Source organism: Salmo salar, unplaced genomic scaffold, assembly GCF_905237065.1.
Source record: "Salmo salar unplaced genomic scaffold, Ssal_v3.1, whole genome shotgun sequence".
In the NCBI taxonomy this organism is placed as follows: domain Eukaryota; kingdom Metazoa; phylum Chordata; class Actinopteri; order Salmoniformes; family Salmonidae; genus Salmo; species Salmo salar.
In genome coordinates, this window is record NW_025550949.1 from 12208 (window position 1) to 30000 (window position 17793).

Sequence of the window (17793 nt, forward strand, 5' to 3'; positions counted from 1 at the left end):
TGTTTTTGGATATAAATATGAACTTGATAGAACTAAAAATGCATGCATTGTCTAACATAATGTCCTAGGAGTGTCATCTGATGGAGATTGTAAAAGGTTAGTGCATCATTTTAGCTGGTTTTATGGTTTTGGTGACCCTGTCTTTGACTTGACAAAACATTACACACAACTCTTGTAAATGTACTGTCCTAACATACTCTAAATTTATGCTTTCGCCGTAAAACCTTTTTGAAATCGTAAAACGTGGTTAGATTAAGGAGATGTTTATCTTTCAAAGGGTGTAAAATAGTTGTATGTTTGAAAAATTTGAATTTTGACATTTATTTGGATTCAAATTTGCCGCTCTTGAAATGCACCTGCTGTTGATGGAGTGCACCACGGGTGGCACGCTAGCGTCCCACCTAGCCCATAGAGGTTAAGGTGACAAGTTGCACCTGTTTTTGGGATCAACTAGGTGATAAAAGGTCCTGATGCCCAGTCCTGCCCCTCTCTCGCTCCACAAGCACCATTTTGTTTTGTGTTCTGGTTGATTGGTTTTGATTAGGTGCACCTTTAACACTTACACACATTTTACCTTCATCCATGCATTTCCATTACATCCCTCACATGCCTACTTTCACACTTCACAAGTTAGTTTTCTTGTTCAAATCTAGGCCAAGAACTATGCCTCCCTCAACAGTCATATGTCGAACAACATCCCTTATTGTACAAGTAATATCCCTCCCAGAAACACTGTTCATCTGACTCAGATATGATACTCCCCATCGCTTTATTAACACGGTTAGTGAAAACCCTTGCCAAAATCTTATTAGTATTCCGTAAACTTAACGGCCTAAAAATTTCCAGCTTCTCCATTTATTTTATAATATTTAACAGTCTTGTGGACAATGATTCTGAAACTGCCTGTTCCATGTACACATACACGTCCAACAATACAGATGATAAAACTCACTTTTCAGCCCATCTGATCCGACTTTTTTCCCCTATTACTGGCCAAGACAGCCTCCTGTATCTCCTTCACTATCATCTTTGTCATACATTTTTTCGTTCAGCATCAGATAATTTAGCATCAATAAAACCTAAAACCTCCTCACTACAGCCTTGATCGCCACCCCCCCCTCCCCCATTGCCCCCATACATGGACTCTTTTCAAAGTTATGTACAGCAGCCTGAGCTTCCATAAAGCTTGCCACATCATAACCCTCCACCGTATCAACTTTTTCCAGCTCAATGTCAAGTCGTTTTTTCAAAGATATCCGCTCACTCTTTAACCTCTCTGGGCTAGGCGGGACGAATTCGTCCCACCTACGTAACAGCCACTGGCAGCCTGTGGCGCGATTTTCAAAACGTTAACAATCCTATTACTTCAATTTCTCAAACATATGACTATTTTACAGCCATTTAAAGACAAGACTCTCGTTAATCTAACCACACTGTCCGATTTCAAAAAGGCTTTACAACGAAAGCAAAACATTAGATTATGTCAGCAGAGTACCAAGCCAGAAATAATCAGACACCCATTTTTCAAGCCAGCATATAATGTCACCAAAACCCAGAAGACAGCTAAATGCAGCACTCACCTTTGATGATCTTCATCAGATGACAACCCTAGGACATTATGTTATACAATACATGCATGTTTTGTTCAATCAAGTTCATATTTATATCAAAAACCAGCTTTTTACATTAGCATGTGACGTTCAGAACTAGCCTACTTCCGGGGAATTCGCTAACATTTTACTAAATTACTCACGATAAACGTTCACAAAAAGCATAACAATTATTTTAAGAATTATAGATACAGACCTCCTCTATGCACTCGATATGTCCGATTTTAAAATAGCTTTTTGGTGAAAGCACATTTTGCAATATTCTAAGTACATAGCCCAGGCATCACGGGCTCGCTATTTAGACACCCGGCAAGTTTAGCACTCACCATAATCATATTTACTATTATAAAAGTTTGATTACCTTTTGTTGTCTTCGTCAGAATGCACACCCAGGACTGCTACTTCAATAACAAATGTTGGTTTGGTCCAAAATAATCCATCGTTATATCCGAATAGTGGCCGAATTGGTACAGTGATACATTTTGATGTAAATAACTATATACAAAATATAAAAATTGTATTATAACTAACGCCCCCAAACAAGTACCAATTTGTATTTATTTTTTAAATAACAAGGGTAACTTTTTACACACATTCAATGTATAATGTAAAATATTGTGAAGACCCTCAGTCCTCTACACAATCTTGTGCTGCTGGTGCCATGGCCCATAGCAGTCTCTTTCTGCTGTAAAGCATAGTTACTGAGCAGGTGGTACAAGTGATGGGGCATTTCCTGTGACAAAGGGCACAACGTCGCCTCCTCACTGTGCCCTTTTTGCCCTGAGGCACATTCATGCCTGCAGAGATGAATTTGGGCAGGTGAACACCACTGGTTGATGAGCAGAAGAGACAGAGGTAGAGGGGACAGAAGGTGCTGCAGTGGACTTGCTGTAGCCAGATGATGAAGGAATTCACCACAGCAATGTCAATGAAATGATAGAAAAAAAGTATTGTACCATTTCATGGTCTTGTGGAGAACATTATAGTAGCCTATCAGCGCATCTGACAGGTCCACACCTCCCATACTCTTGTTGTAGTCCTTGATAGATGCAGGAATGGGGACATTTTGTGTGGTCCATGCCCCAGTAGCGCCCTTCACACGCCTGACGATGTGATCTCCACTGAAGGACTTGTGGATACTGGAGCACATGACCACCTCTCTGGTATCCACCCACTTCACAAAGAGCAGGCCATTTTGGCAAATCCATCTCATGCTACCCCGCTCAGCCCGCTTAGGCATGTCATTCACCTTGGTCTTTGGAAAGCCCACTCTGTTGGTCCAAATGGTGCCACAAGCCCACACATCCAGCCTCCTCAGTCTGTGAACAGGGTAGGGCTTGTGTAGAAGTTGTCCACAAGAAGTTTGTAGCCCTTCCCCAGCAGTTGAAAATCGAATAATTCCATGACGGAATCATAACTGAGTCCCCTACTGGTCGCAAAACTGCTCTTCCCCTCAAAAAAAAATTGCACTTGTATGCACACGCAGAATCAGCCAAAACAAACAGTTTGTAACGCATGTATTGTTTTAGGCCGATTCTGGCCTTTGAGGCTACCATCCTCTCATCGATGGAAAGCCTTGCAGGCCTCAACCACACTGTGGTAGAGAGGTTTTATTTTGCAGATCCTATCATACCTTAATGTGCCTCGCTTCTTCTCGTTGTCCTCATCAACTTCTGGGTCACTGATATGAAGCGCCCGTGAGATTGTCAGAAACCTTTTGCATGACATGACAGTGGAGTGGAGGGGAAAGGCAGTTGATAGAGGGGAGCAGTTTTCCAGTAGTGTTTCAGGGTTTTCAGCTTCACAAGACCCATGTAAATGACCATTGACAGGTAACAAAAAATATCTGACATGGAAATGGGCTTCCATGCCTCTTTCTTGCCTGCCTGCTTCTTAGAATCAATAACTGATGAGGTGAAAAACAGCTGAAAAAGTTGCATGGGGCTGTAGTTGGAGGTCATGTCCAGCTGAGGTCCTGGTGGCCTTTTCGGTCTGAATATTGGAGGTGGTGGGCCCACATCCTCCTCCAGCACAGAGTGCCAATGACCCTCCTCCTCTCTGATTGCAGGTTTATCTTTTCCCCACCTCCGCTTCTTTGTCACAGACTTCACACCTGGCCGGGCGTGGGGTAGGTGTGGAACCGGAGACAGCAGGGGTCCGGCTAGATGAACCAGCTCCTGTGGGGGATGGGCACCTTGGCAGTGGGGGCTCCCAATCAGAATCGGAGGGACTGTGAAATAAAGACACAGACACATATTATATATAGAGTAGAGAACCTCAATCACTATGGTGAGGTGCTGTTCCATTCCATGTTTAGATAAAATACATGTAAAAAAGATCTAATATATACAGACACACACTCATAATGTTTAGCCATGTACTTCACAAATTTCATTACTGATTATATATATGTCAAATAAAATATATATATTTTTTTAAATGTGTTTTATATCTCCAAAACAACTCAAATTAATAATATTTCATATTATTAATTTCAAACAACGGCATGAGAGGTACTTATCAGTCCAAAATTGCATCCTCTGCGTGCAAAAACATTTCTTCAAATTGAGAGTCCAAACTTGTCTCACTATCTGACTCATCTTCAAGTAACTCTGTGTCACTATCTCTATCAATTTCATCAATAATATCGTGTAGATCTGTATACCTGGCCTTTGCCTTCTATTTTCCAGATTTACTCATCATAATTCTATCGATAAAATAGCGGAAAATGATCTCGACTCAATACTGCTACGCGCAAACAATGTGGCTCCTTCAGGTAGAAATTTCAATGGTGAATGGCTGTGTTTAGTTGGTCTTCCCGGATATAACCATTAGATATTGCCGTTTACCTCAACTCATTGGCTATCTACCAAGCTAGATTTCAAGACGATCAGTGGTCATTGGGCCGAAATACAGTCAATCAACGAAGCACTGGTCATATCATTGGCGCGCAATGAGGTCATTGTTTGGTGTGTTAAAATCAGTTATTTTCGGTCAATACGTCCCGCAAAAACAAACATCAAGTATGGTTGTGTTACTAACAGACAGAGGATTGCAATGAAACCAACCATGACTGGATAAACGTACGTTTAGTGTGAGTAATTACATCGAATGTTTCGTTGAAGGAGATGGAATTGATGACACTAGCCGTTTACAAAATGTTGCATGTTATGCTATAAAAATTGATTTTATTGAACAAAACAACCATTTATTGTGAAGATTTGAGCCTTTTGTATTGCCAAAAGAAGAAGATCTTCAAAGGTAATTGAATATTTTATTGCTATTTCTGACTTTAGTGACGCTAATGCTTGTGTGTGCGGGACGCTGTCCTCAGATTATTATAATGTATGCTTTCGCCGTTAAGCCTTTTTGAAATCTCACACAGCGGCTGGATTAACAAGATGTTAAGTTTTTAAATGATGTAAGATACATGTATTTACAAGAATGTTTAATATTACGAATGGTGTATTTAGAATTTTTGCTCTCTGCTATTTCACCGGATGTTAGGCAGGTGGGACGCTACGGTCCCACGTAGCCCAGAGAAGTTAATATTGACAGATAACGCTCACCATGAGTAGAAGTATGATGTTTATTGTTTCCATCATCAAGACTCAGTCTTTTTCTTCTTCTTGATCTTGACCAGTGTCCTTTCCTTCGCTTCTTTCCTCACTCTTTGGACTTCATCTGAGGGCACGTCACGCACAGTGTCCTTCCTCTTCGAGGATTCACCCTTCACCTCAATTTTCAGGATTAGTGTCAGATATAAAACCTTCATGATCAGCACACCCTGCACCTTCAGACGGATCCTTGGCCGACACTCCTCCTCCACCCTCAGGCTCCTTTCCATATTCGACGACGCCGTCCAAGAACTCTCCGTCCATGCTATACCCGATTCCATCTGCCACAGTAGATTCATCACCTTCTTCTCCTTCACCATCCTGGCCTCCTTTTTCTCCATCACACTCTCTTCTACCACCTCCTCCTGTTGTTCCATGTCAACACCGTCTGTTGCTCCAGTAAACGTGCAGTGGATGCCGCTCTCACCACAGCCATTGCAAGGTCTTCCCGCTTTCGTGATGCACTCTTGCATAATGCCCTTGTATTCTGCATTGCCGACATTAAAAAATCGTGGCAGTTCCGGACTACGTGGCCAGGCTGAATACAAATTCGGCACACTTTAACTTGCCTGTCGTGTATCACACGGAAGTATTCAGGAACCTCCAACATCTCGAACTTTTCAGAATACGGTAGTGAGTGCATCACGTCTGTGAACCGGACCTTGCAGAATCTTGTGACATCCGCGATGTCCGTTACCAGCCATAATCTCCTCTAAATCAGAAACCGCCGACACACCCATCCTTCTAATTTGGCAACAATAGCATCATCGCTAATATTCACGGATAAATTCATGAAGGACGCCACCAGTTCATCCGATGAAATGTCCCTCACCATTACCGTACACCATTTGATTTTCAATCCATCCATCAGTCACTCCTTCCCATGGACATGCGACATCGTTATCTCGTACTCCTGATCCCCCTTGCATCTGCACCCTGTCACCGCTCCGCATGCCTCCTTTATCCCTCACAGCAATTCCATCGTTAGTTTATGATTCCCAGTGATATCCACCGCCACAGTACAAGCCATATCATAGAACTTTTCCCTCGACGGTGGTGCACGAGGATTATTTTCTCCATGTCCCGCACTCTTTCAGTTTCCTCGCGATGGTCAAAAGCAACTCAACTAATAATAAAAATATATATATATATATATTTCAAACAAATTGCCAAGCAAAATATATATATATATATATATATAAAAAAAAGCAGCAAACAACAATTCCCTCTCCTACAAAACCAACTGGCCTGCAACAGCTTCCTCAATCACTGACCCTGCTTAGCTTCTGAGATCAGATGAGCCCAGGCTAGCAGGCCACCCCAGCTAGCAGACAAGACAAAACTGAGGACAAAATGATACACAGGGAAGGGGAAATGCAAAACAGAAGAAGCAAAAAACAAAATATAAGTTAAAAAAGGACCAGCGGGCCTGTAGTCTACCACCAAGACCACCACCTTACCCAGGGCAAAATAAAATAATTGTGAAACAGAACAACAATAATACACTCAACAAAATAACTCGGAGCACAATTTCCTGGACGCTTTAAGTTTTGTGACATTTCCCTTTAAAGCAGCTCATTTATATTTGTACAACATTTGAATATTACATTTAAATTTGTTAAAAAGTACATGTTAAAAACAATAGAAACAACCATGAATAAATGTATTTTTCTTGTAAAACATCCAATCTGTAAAAGCCATTTCAATTGTGTACAAATGATTTAACAAAAGTAAAACATTTTTAAGACATAAACATGTTTAAAAAGTGCTATTCTGAATCCTGTCCTTCGGGGCCCAGAGGAAATCCCTCCCCTAGGTGCCGCAGCGCTGTCAGGCCGTGACCGCCGGGACCTTGGGTGTTGTGGGGGACCCTTTCAGCAGAGCAGGATGGGCCACGTTGCGACATACCGTTGTGGGGTCGCCTGTAGCAAGCCCGCGCACTGGACACACTGGTTCCCGCTCCTGCAAAAGAGAGAAGAGCACGATGTTTAGCTGAAACGGTTACTGCCTTTTTTTCCAGTTTAAAATGTCTTAACTTCTGGAGCTGGACATAGTGTGCAGGGAGCAGGAAAGAGACTGGGGCTCGCAGGTCGACTGGGATCAGCCTCAGGGTTCTGAGGTAAGATCCCAGCCAGAACCTGAGTCTTGTTGTGACCGGGGAGGTGGCAAGAGTGAGATGTAATGCAGTGTAGCGGCTGCCCAGGAACAAGTAGAGGTCAGGAAAGCTTCCCCCACCCCCTTGGACCTGGGCCTCTTGACCACATCCCTCCTCAACCTCTACCACTTGCTTCCCCACAGGAACTATCTGTTCCAGAGCTAAAAGAGTTATTCGTGGGGGGATAAAAACAGAACTGATTAATAAAAGCACAGGAAAAATCACAGCTTTAATGATTAAAAGTCAGCTGTCGTAGTCCCCAAAAACCCAGTTCCTGTGTTACTGTCCCCAGGATCCCACTCCAGTTACCACTTCCTCCTCCCTCCCGGTCAAACTTTCCCCCAGTACCCTTATGTCAGTCATTTTAACAGTCAGTGGTAGTCTGGTCAAGTCTGGGTCTGCCCATGGTTCGAAAAATTGTGCTTCTGTTTTGTCTCTGTTCAGTCTCGCCCCAGAGGCTCGTCCGTACCGGTCTGTCTTGTCCAGGGTCATGTCGACAGATATAAGGTTGGTGCTTAAAATGTTGACAACGTCCATGTAAAAAACGCACTTGGCAGTCATCCCACCCCGCTCCCCGGGATACCCACTACACTGATCCGCTGGTCCCTTCGCAAGACCTGTGCCAGTGGTTCGATGCAGGCCACAAACAGAAGATGAGATAACAGACAGCCCTGACAGACGCCGCAATGTACACCCACTGCTTTTGACAAATGCCCATTTACAAGGATTTTACTGGTGATATCCTCATACAGCAGTCCCACCCAAGCTAAGAACTTGTCCGGGAAGCCCATTTTTTGCAGTACCTTGAAGAGGTACTGGTGCGAGGCCCAATCAAAATCTAAATTTAGGACTACAAGCCGCATGTTTCTGTCTCTCGCATAACAGATGGCATTTCTGATCAGTACCAAGCTGTCCGTGATCTTCCTTATGGGAACGGCACAGGTTTGGTCCGGGTGGATCATCTCCCCTAAAACAGAAGACATTCTGAGTGTTAGAACCTTAGTAAAAAGTTTACAGTCAAAATTTAAAAGGGTAATCGTTCTCCAGTTTCTCATGTCAGTCCTGTTGTTTTTCTTATATAAAAGAGTCATGATCCCTACTGTAAAACTGTCAGGGAGTTAGTCAAGTTGTTCAAAGTCAGTAAAGACAGAAGTTCTCTGGCAAATGCCAAACGTCCTGCACGGTGTTGGGCTGTAAGCACAACCCCCACCTGTGGACGTCGGGCCCTCATACCGCCCTCATGGAGTCTGTTTCTGACCGTTTGAGCAGACACATGCACATTTGTGGCCTGCTGGAGGTCATTTTGCAGGGCTCTGGCAGTGCTCCTCCTGCTCCTCCTTGCACAAAGGCGAGGTAGCGGTCCTGCTGCTGGGTTGTTTGCCCTCCTACGGCCTCCTCCACGTCTCCTGATGTACTGGCCTGTCTCCTGGTAGCGCCTCCATGCTCTGGACACTACGCTGACAGACACAGGAAACCTTCTTGCCACAACTCGCATTGATGTGCCATCCTGGATGAGCTGCACTACCCGAGCCACTTGTGTGGGTTGTAGACTCCGTCTCATGCTACCACTAGAGTGAAAGTACCGCCAGCATTCAAAAGTGACCAAAACATCACCCAGGAAGCATAGGAACTGAGAAGTGGTCTGTGGTCCCCACCTGCAGAACCACACCTTTATTGGGGGTGTCTTGCTAATTGCCTATAATTTCCACCTGTTGTCTATTCCATTTGCACAACAGCATGTGAAATTTATTGTCAATCAGTGTTGCTTCCTAAGTGGACAGTTTGATTTCACAGACGTGTGATTGACTTTGAGTTACATTGTGTTGTTTAAGTGTTCCCTTTATTTTTTTTAGCAGTGTATAATATTCTACCTCGAGGTTCAGCAGGTGCATAAATGTTCAAACGAAACTTCACCCCCCTCCAGTCTGCATCAACCACTAAAACCCTCCCCTGTATGACAGAAGAAAAAAACACCACACAAAAGTCCCTATCCCCAAACAAAATCCCCACACCAGAGGAGTGCACCCGCCTATCCCCCATCTGGACTCTCCCTTCGCCCACCCCCTTGAAAAAACAGAAACATTTCCCATGTCCCTTAACCTGTTAGGGCTAGGGGGCAGTATTGACACGGCCGGATAAAAAACGTACCCGATTTAATCTGGTTACTACTCCTGCCCAGTACGTTGGTGGGACGATTTAGTGCCACCTACCCTAGAGAGGTTAAACTGATAAGAACAGATTTTTTTTTTGCACTCTAGGCCGGGTTCCCGCGGGTGGTTAGGGTTAGGGTCCTCCTAAGCTGGCCTCTCTACGGCCAGCTTACAGGGGCCACGCGAATGGACGAGGCACGTGGTGCTCGGCCCTGTCTGCTCGTTCGGCACTGTTTAGTAGTTGGACGCCATCCGGCACGCTTGGCTGCCCTCTTGCACATTGATGCACCGCTGTCCTCCCCGTGTAGCACGGAGGTCGTGGGGACAAGTGCTGCCCGGGGTCACTTTGACCCAGCCCGGGGACAGAGGGGGAACAACAACCATACCCAAAAGGCACAATATCCACAACCGAGGGAAGGTAGTGTAGGAGGGGGGGGCGTTTTTAGAATCCATACGCAAACTCACACTGGGCCCAAGGGCAGTACGGGGGGCAGACTGGCCGTTCGCACACAGTGCCCTGCCCCAGAATGTTGAGTCTGTGAGTTCTGAGTCAGGACGTTCCACTAGTGTCCACCACCTCGTCTCAGTTAGATGTTGTATCCTGTCCGTGGAATGTGGAGGCTGTGACAATACATCTAGCTATCAGTAGTGTAGGCAACCACGTCTCAGTTATCCAACACTTGATGTTGTATCCAACTTACTAATACAGGGAAGTACTTATATGTCAGGTTGGGTTGTTACAACAGTTTACATGTATGAACACTGGGGAAGAGGTATCAGCTATATCCAGCATGACTATTATGGGTAACCTGTTCATCTTTGTTACAACAATGCACTTGTCTCTATGTGTGCATCTGTACGGCAAGCACAGTGTCATCAGTGATGGACCTGAGCTTGAAGAAGAATACCTGGGTGTGGATGGGAGACTTGACCTTAACAGGGTTCCTTTCATCGAGCTTAAACAGTACAGCAAACATGGTACTTTCAGAGTGACCTTGTTTTTGAGAAACTGTTTATTTCTGTATTACATGATTGCAACTTGCTGAAAAGTGTCAACAGTGTTCCTATCATCCTGATTAAGCAATACAGCAAAAAATGGTTCTTACAGAGTGCATCAAACATGATTTAGACCTTGTTTGTGAAAAACTATTTATATCTTTATTTCATGATTGCAACTTGCTGAAAAGTGTCAACAATGTTCCTTTCATCGAGCTTAAACAGTACAGCAAAATGGTACTTAGAGTGACTCAAACATGACTTAGACCTTGTTTTTGAAAAACTGTTTATTTCTGTATTTCATGATTGCAACTTGCTGAAAAGTGTTAACAGGGTTCCTTTCATCGAGCTTAAACAGTACAGCAAAATGGTACTTTCAGAGTGACCTTGTTTTTGAGAAACTGTTTATTTCTGTATTTCATGATTGCAACTTGCTGAAAAGTGTTAACAGGGTTCCTTTCATTGAGTTTAAACAGTACAGCAAAATGGTACTTTCAGAGTGACCTTGTTTTGAGAAATTGTTTATTTCTTTATTACATCATTGCAACTTGCTGAAAAGTGTCAACAGTGTTCTTATCATCCTGATTAAGCAGTTCAACAAACATGGTACTTACAGAGTGACCTTGTTTTTGAGAAACGGTTTATTTCTGTATTACATGATTGCAACTTGCTGAAAAGTGTCAACAGTGTTCCTATCATCCTGATTAAGCAATTACAGCAAAAAATGGTTCTTACAGAGTGCATCAAACATGATTTAGACCTTGTTTGTGAAAAACTATTTATATCTGTATTTCATGATTGCAACTTGCTGAAAAGTGTCAACAATGTTCCTTTCATCGAGCTTAAACAGTACAGCAAAATGGTACTTACAGAGTGACTCAAACATGACTTAGACCTTATTTTTGAAAAACTGTTTATTTCTGTATTTTATGATTGCAACTTGCTGAAAAGTGTTAACAGGGTTCCTTTCATCGAGCTTAAACAGTTCAGCAAAATGGTACTTTCAGAGTGACCTTGTTTTTGAGAAACTGTTTATTTCTTTATTACATCATTGCAACTTGCTGAAAAGTGTCAACAGTGTTCTTATCATCCTGATTAAGCAGTTCAACAAACATGGTACTTACAGAGTGACCTTGTTTTTGAGAAACTGTTTATTTCTGTATTTCATGATTGCAACTTGCTGAAAAATGTTAATGGAGAATATCGGGGTATGGATGGGGGACCTGCGTTTGACGGAGAAGACAGGGTTGTGAATGGAGGCCTTGAGTTTGACAGACCCGGATTACAAGGGAGATCTAGAGTGGCCCGCTCTATCCAAGGTTGTTGGAGTGACCACTCTATGCCTGACCTCATTGGGGTAGAGAAAGGTTATTGCTACAGGAACATTTGTAGGAAATTTGACACCTGGAAAGTTACTTACTGGATGACATTGATGAAACCATACCAAGTGTATAAACTTGATGGTACATGTCTGCCTATCACTCTAGTGTGCTACTACGGAAAAGGAAAGCCTGACGTCTCAGTGTTCTCTGTGGTGTTTAACTGGAAGACAACGTCTACTCAGTCTCTAACAGCCAGTGGATCACAATACAAGGCAGGTCTACAGATCTTGTTGAACTGTGCATCTGGACGATACATGGATGGCCCTGGAACAGCCCTGGTAGATCGTCCTTACTACACAGCCTGTCCTGTGGTCTGTACCGGATACAACGTGAACACTGGCGCCAGACTACATTCCCTGGGTCTCAGTGTACTGAAGACTGAAGGTGTGAGGATGATGGACCCGGGATTGGTCTCACTGAATCTGACACTGCTCGGTGAAAGTATGGGGGATATGTTATAATCCTAACAGTTGAAATGTTATATTGCATTAATTTGGTAATATGGTGATGTGGACCTCTTTTATCAATAAATGACAGTGGTAGCACTTGACAGTTGCTTGAGCATAATTTATTTTTACTGGCATTCAACAGCATTATAAACCATGGCTATAGTGTTAGTGTAGTGGTGCTATTGACAAGTGGAGCTGTACATTTCACTTTCCATGTAAGTCATTACCTAGAGCATAGTGGTTAACATGTCATTAACCTCTATGGGCTAGGTGGGACGCTAGCGTGCCACCCGTGGTGCACTCCATCAACAGCAGGTGCATTTCAAGAGCGGCAAATTTGAATCCAAATAAATGTCAAAATTCAAATTTTTCAAACATACAACTATTTTACACCCTTTGAAAGATAAACATCTCCTTAATCTAACCACGTTTTACGATTTCAAAAAGGTTTTACGGCGAAAGCATACATTTAGAGTATGTTAGGACAGTACATTTACAAGAGTTGTGTGTAATGTTTTGTCAAGTCAAAGACAGGGTCACCAAAACCATAAAACCAGCTAAAATGATGCACTAACCTTTTACAATCTCCATCAGATGACACTCCTAGGACATTATGTTAGACAATGCATGCATTTTTAGTTCTATCAAGTTCATATTTATATCCAAAAACAGCGTTTTACTATGGCATTGATGTTGAGGAAATCGTTTCCCTCCAATAACCGGCATTCAAGTCAGCGTCACAAATTAAATAATTAAAATTAGAAAACATTGGTAAAATATTATATTGTCATTTAAAGAATTATAGATTTACATCTCTTGAACGCAATCAACTTGCCAGATTTAAAAATAACCTTACTGGGAAATCACACTTTGCAATAATCTGAGCACTGCGCCCAGAAAAATACGCGTTGCGATACAGACTAGACGTCATGTTGGGGAGATCTAAAATCGAAAATACTATGTAAATAATCCATTACCTTTGATTCTCTTCATCAGATGTCACTTCCAGGTATCACAGGTCCATAACGAATGTAGTTTTGTTCAAAAAAGCTCATCATTTATGTCCAAAAATCTCCGTCTTGTTAGCACATGATCTAAGCCAGCCGGACTTCTCGTCATGAACGAGGGGAAAAAATATATTTACGTTCGTTCAAACATGTCAAACGTTGTATAGCATAAATCATTAGGGCCTTTTTAACCAGAACATGAATAATATTCAAGGTGGACGAATGCATACTCTTTTATAACGTATTGGAACGAGGGTACCCAACATGAACTCGCGCGCCAGGTGTCTAATGGGACATCATCGTTCCATGGCTCTTGTTCGGTCAGATCTCCCTCCAGAAGACTCAAAACACTTTGTAAAGGCTGGAGACATCTAGTGGAAGCAATAGGAAGTGCCAAAATATTCCTAAACCCCTGTGTTTTTCAATGGGATAGGTTTAAAGTCAATACAACACATCAGGTATCCACTTCCTGTCAGAAAATGTCTCAGGGTTTTGCCTGCCAAATGAGTTCTGTTATACTCACAGACACCATTCAAACAGTTTTAGAAACTTTAGAGTGTTTTCTATCCATATATAATAAGTATATGCATATTCTAGTTACTGGGTAGGATTAGTAACCAGATTAAATCGGGTACATTTTTTTTATCCAGCCGTGCAAATGCTGCCCCCTAGCCCTAACAGGTTAATAAAATTGCAACCCCACATGAATTCCCCCTGCCATTGTTTACATACATAAAATCCCTCCATATTTTTCGTACTTCTAAAACACACATATTATCCCAGTGAGTCTCTTGAATACATAAAATATAAGAATCCCTCATTTGTAGTATTCTATTAAATTTTCCTATTGTTCTCACACCATTTGCATTTATCGACATTATTTTGACAAAACTAATAAATAATAAAATTATAAAATATAATTTCATTATCCTCTACCCTTTATCCAGTTTCTTTCCTCTTCCACCCTTTCTCTCCCCCCCTCCGCTGCTTTCCTCTTCCTGTATCTTCCTCTCATTCTTTCAAACTTTTCCCCATCATCCGAGTCCGATATCTCCTCCAAGTCCATTTCATCCAGCCAACTTTTCTTCTTTATACCCTCGTCCGTTTTGCTCCCCGTGTTCATCGCCGTTTCTGGAATGTTCGTTGTGCTCCCCGTGTTCATCGCCGATTCTGGAATGTTCGTTGTGCTCCCCGTGTTCCTCGCCGTTTCTGGAATGTTCATCTCCGTCTCATGTGTAGTCGTCGTTGTGCTCCCCGTGTTCATACCCGTCTCTGTTATTGTCATTAAACTTAAAACCCTCTCCATTTCTTCACCCCCCGAGGTACTTGTTTGTGCTGTGCTTTCCCCCAAAACCCGTGAGTCCCCCGTGCTTCCCCCCAGTCCACTTCCCCTCTCCTCCTGAAAACTCCATCTTCTTATTTCCGAATCCATACTGCTCCCAATTTCGTTAATCTTCTGGTCTTCCTTCTTCTCCCTTCTTCCTTCCTCCGTCTCTCCACCTTCCACCACGTCCTCTCCTCCATCTTCTTCTCCTTCTTGCGACGATACAACTGCTTCCTCGAATAGTAATTGACTCCCCTCTTCAGTCATAACTTCTCCACAGTTGCACTCCGCCAATCTCTTTCTGCATCTTCCACAAACATTCCTTTCCTTCTCTCCGACACACTCTCTCGCATAATGGCCTTGATTGCCGCACTTGAAACACTTGAATTCAGGGCAATCTTTAACTATGTGCCCAGGTTGTATGCACAATCGACAAACTCTGACCTTCTTGTCATGGATCACCCTGAAGTATTCAGCTCCCTCCAGCGTCTCAATTTTTGTGGAATATGGCAATGATTTTACTTTTTCCGTAAATTTAACTTTACAAAACCGTGTTCCGTCAACCACCTCCGTTCCAGGCCAAACTCTCCTCCTTATCTCCGAGACGGCCGTTACTCCCCAGCTACTCAGCTTGTCCAGTATAACTTTGTCTTCGATGTATACCGGGAGATTCATAAAAGACACCACCAATTCATTTACATTCACATCTCTCGCCAGAATCCTGGTGTCCTTTATCCGTAAACCGTCCATTAGCCGTTCTTTACCTTTTCCGTTTTTCATCGTAATTTCATACTTCTTCTCGCCTTTCATTCGGCATCCCACCACCTCTCCACACATCTCCTTAATTGCTCGCAGTAATTCCATCGTCGTCATCTTTTCTTCTCCCACCAACTCAATTGCCACCGTGTATTCTTTGCCATATTTCATTCCTTCTTTATTTTCGTTTTCCTTCCGTTGCGCATTTTCGTTGTCTTTGTCCGTTCCGTTTGTCGTTGCCATGTTGTCCGTCATTGTAAATCAAAAATGAAAGCGAAAAAACCTCCCCCAGGCAGCAAAACTGCAGGGGGGGGGAAACTAAACAAAACTAAAAACTATCCAAATGAAAAAACAATAAATTATATTGCAAAATCCAAAAAATAAACGAAAATAGCTCTCGAGCAAACACTCTCAAGCAAACACTCACAGCTCAATTACTCGCACCTGTCGTCACTTCTCCAATCAAGGATTAGCGCCCCCAGGCTGGTATGGCCGTAAGCGAGAAACAATCTCTTGCTACAACATATATAGTCAAAGTGAGTCTGATAAACAGACATTGCATTTTCACCAATTAGATAAGCAGCTTGAACTTTGTGTCACTGAAAAAGTAGAAGAAATTACAAACACTGTTCCCATCACTTTTTAGCACAGGTAGTTGGATAAAATACAAACTTTATTTCCTTTCATCATTTGAACAGGGCAAAGGAGCACAAAGCACACACAAGCTGCATTCAGCAACAATATTCTTGTTTGTCTTATAAATACAAGGCAGATGCTAATTGAAAACACAAGGAAATTTGATCCTATTAAAAAGGCAGGAAGCTGCATTTAGTCAATTCATCATTAAATGCTTACTACAAGGCAGTGTTGCTGATGAAATAGTGCAAGAGCACACCCTCGTGGACAAAATGCTTACAGCACCTGGTATTACCAGGCGGTCTCCCATCCAAGTACTAACCAGGCCCGACCCTGCTTAGCTTCCGAGATCAGACGAGATCGGGCGTACCCAGGCTGATATGGCCGTGAGCGAGAAACAATCTCTTGCTACAACATATATAGTCAAAGTGAGTCTGATAAAACAGACATTTAGTCAATTCATCATTAAATGCTTACTACAAGGCAGTGTTGCTGATGAAATAGTGCAAGAGCACAACCTCGTGGACAAAATGCTTACAGCACCTGGTATTCCCAGGCGGTCTCCCATCCAAGTACTAACCAGGCCCGACCCTGCTTAGCTTCCGAGATCAGACGAGATCGGGCGCACCCAGGCTGGTATGGCCGTAAGCGAGAAACAATCTCTTGCTACAACATATATAGTCAAAGTGAGTCTGATAAAACAGACATTTAGTAAATTCATCATTAAATGCTTACTACAAGGCAGTGTTGCTGATGAAATAGTGCAAGAGCACACCCTCGTGGACAAAATGCTTACAGCACCTGGTATTCCCAGGCGGTCTCCCATCCAAGTACTAACCAGGCCCGACACTGCTTAGCTTCCGAGATCAGACGAGATCGGGCGTACCCAGGCTGGTATGGCCGTAAGCGAGAAACAATCTCTTGCTACAACATATATAGTCAAAGTGAGTCTGATAAACAGACATTGCATTTTCACCAATTAGATAAGCAGCTTGAACTTTGTGTCACTGAAAAAGTAGAAAAAATTTCAAACACTGTTCCCATCACTTTTTAGCACAGGTACTTGGATAAAATACAAACTTTATTTCCTTTCATCATTTGAACAGGGCAAAGGAGCAGAAAGCACACACAAGCTGCATTCAGCAACAATATTCTTGTTTGTCTTATAAATACAAGGCAGATGCTAATTGAAAACACAAGGAAATTTGATCCTATTAAAAAGGCAGGAAGCTGCATTTAGTCAATTCATCATTAAACACTTACTACAAGGCAGTGTTGCTGATGAAATAGTGCAAGAGCACACCCTCGTGGACAAAATGCTTACAGCACCTGGTATTCCCAGGCGGTCTCCCATCCAAGTACTAACAAGGCCTGACCCTGCTTAGCTTCCGAGATCAGACGAGATCGGGCGTACCCAGGCTGGTATGGCCGTAAGCGAGAAACAATCTCTTGCTACAACATATATAGTCAAAGTGAGTCTGATAAAACAGACATTTAGTCAATTCACCATTAAATGCTTACTACAAGGCAGTGTTGCTGATGAAATAGTGCAAGAGCACACCCTCGTGGACAAAATGCTTACAGCACCTGGTATTCCCAGGCGGTCTCCCATCCAAGTACTAACCAGGCCCGACCCTGCTTAACTTTCAAGATCAGACGAGATCAGGCGTACCCAGGCTGGTATGGCCGTAAGGGAGAAACAATCTCTTGC

At 42.8% G+C, this 17793-nt stretch overlaps 4 non-coding genes and 1 pseudogene across 4 annotated transcripts; all 5 read right to left on the reverse strand.

Moving 5' to 3' along the window:
• Positions 1-16355: 16355 nt before the first annotated feature.
• Positions 16356-16474, reverse strand: LOC123741235 (uncharacterized; annotated as a pseudogene).
• A 139-nt stretch (positions 16475-16613) lies between these two features.
• Positions 16614-16732, reverse strand: LOC123741010 (5S ribosomal RNA). The gene has a single exon (XR_006768801.1). It is a non-coding gene; the product is annotated as a 5S ribosomal RNA (ribosomal RNA).
• Positions 16733-16871: 139 nt separating this feature from the next.
• Positions 16872-16990, reverse strand: LOC123741049 (5S ribosomal RNA). The gene has a single exon (XR_006768836.1). It is a non-coding gene; the product is annotated as a 5S ribosomal RNA (ribosomal RNA).
• A 409-nt stretch (positions 16991-17399) lies between these two features.
• On the reverse strand, positions 17400-17518 carry LOC123741199 (5S ribosomal RNA). Its single transcript, XR_006768972.1, has one exon. It is a non-coding gene; the product is annotated as a 5S ribosomal RNA (ribosomal RNA).
• A 139-nt stretch (positions 17519-17657) lies between these two features.
• Positions 17658-17776, reverse strand: LOC123741228 (5S ribosomal RNA). The gene has a single exon (XR_006768999.1). It is a non-coding gene; the product is annotated as a 5S ribosomal RNA (ribosomal RNA).
• Between the last annotated feature and the right edge of the window lie 17 nt (positions 17777-17793).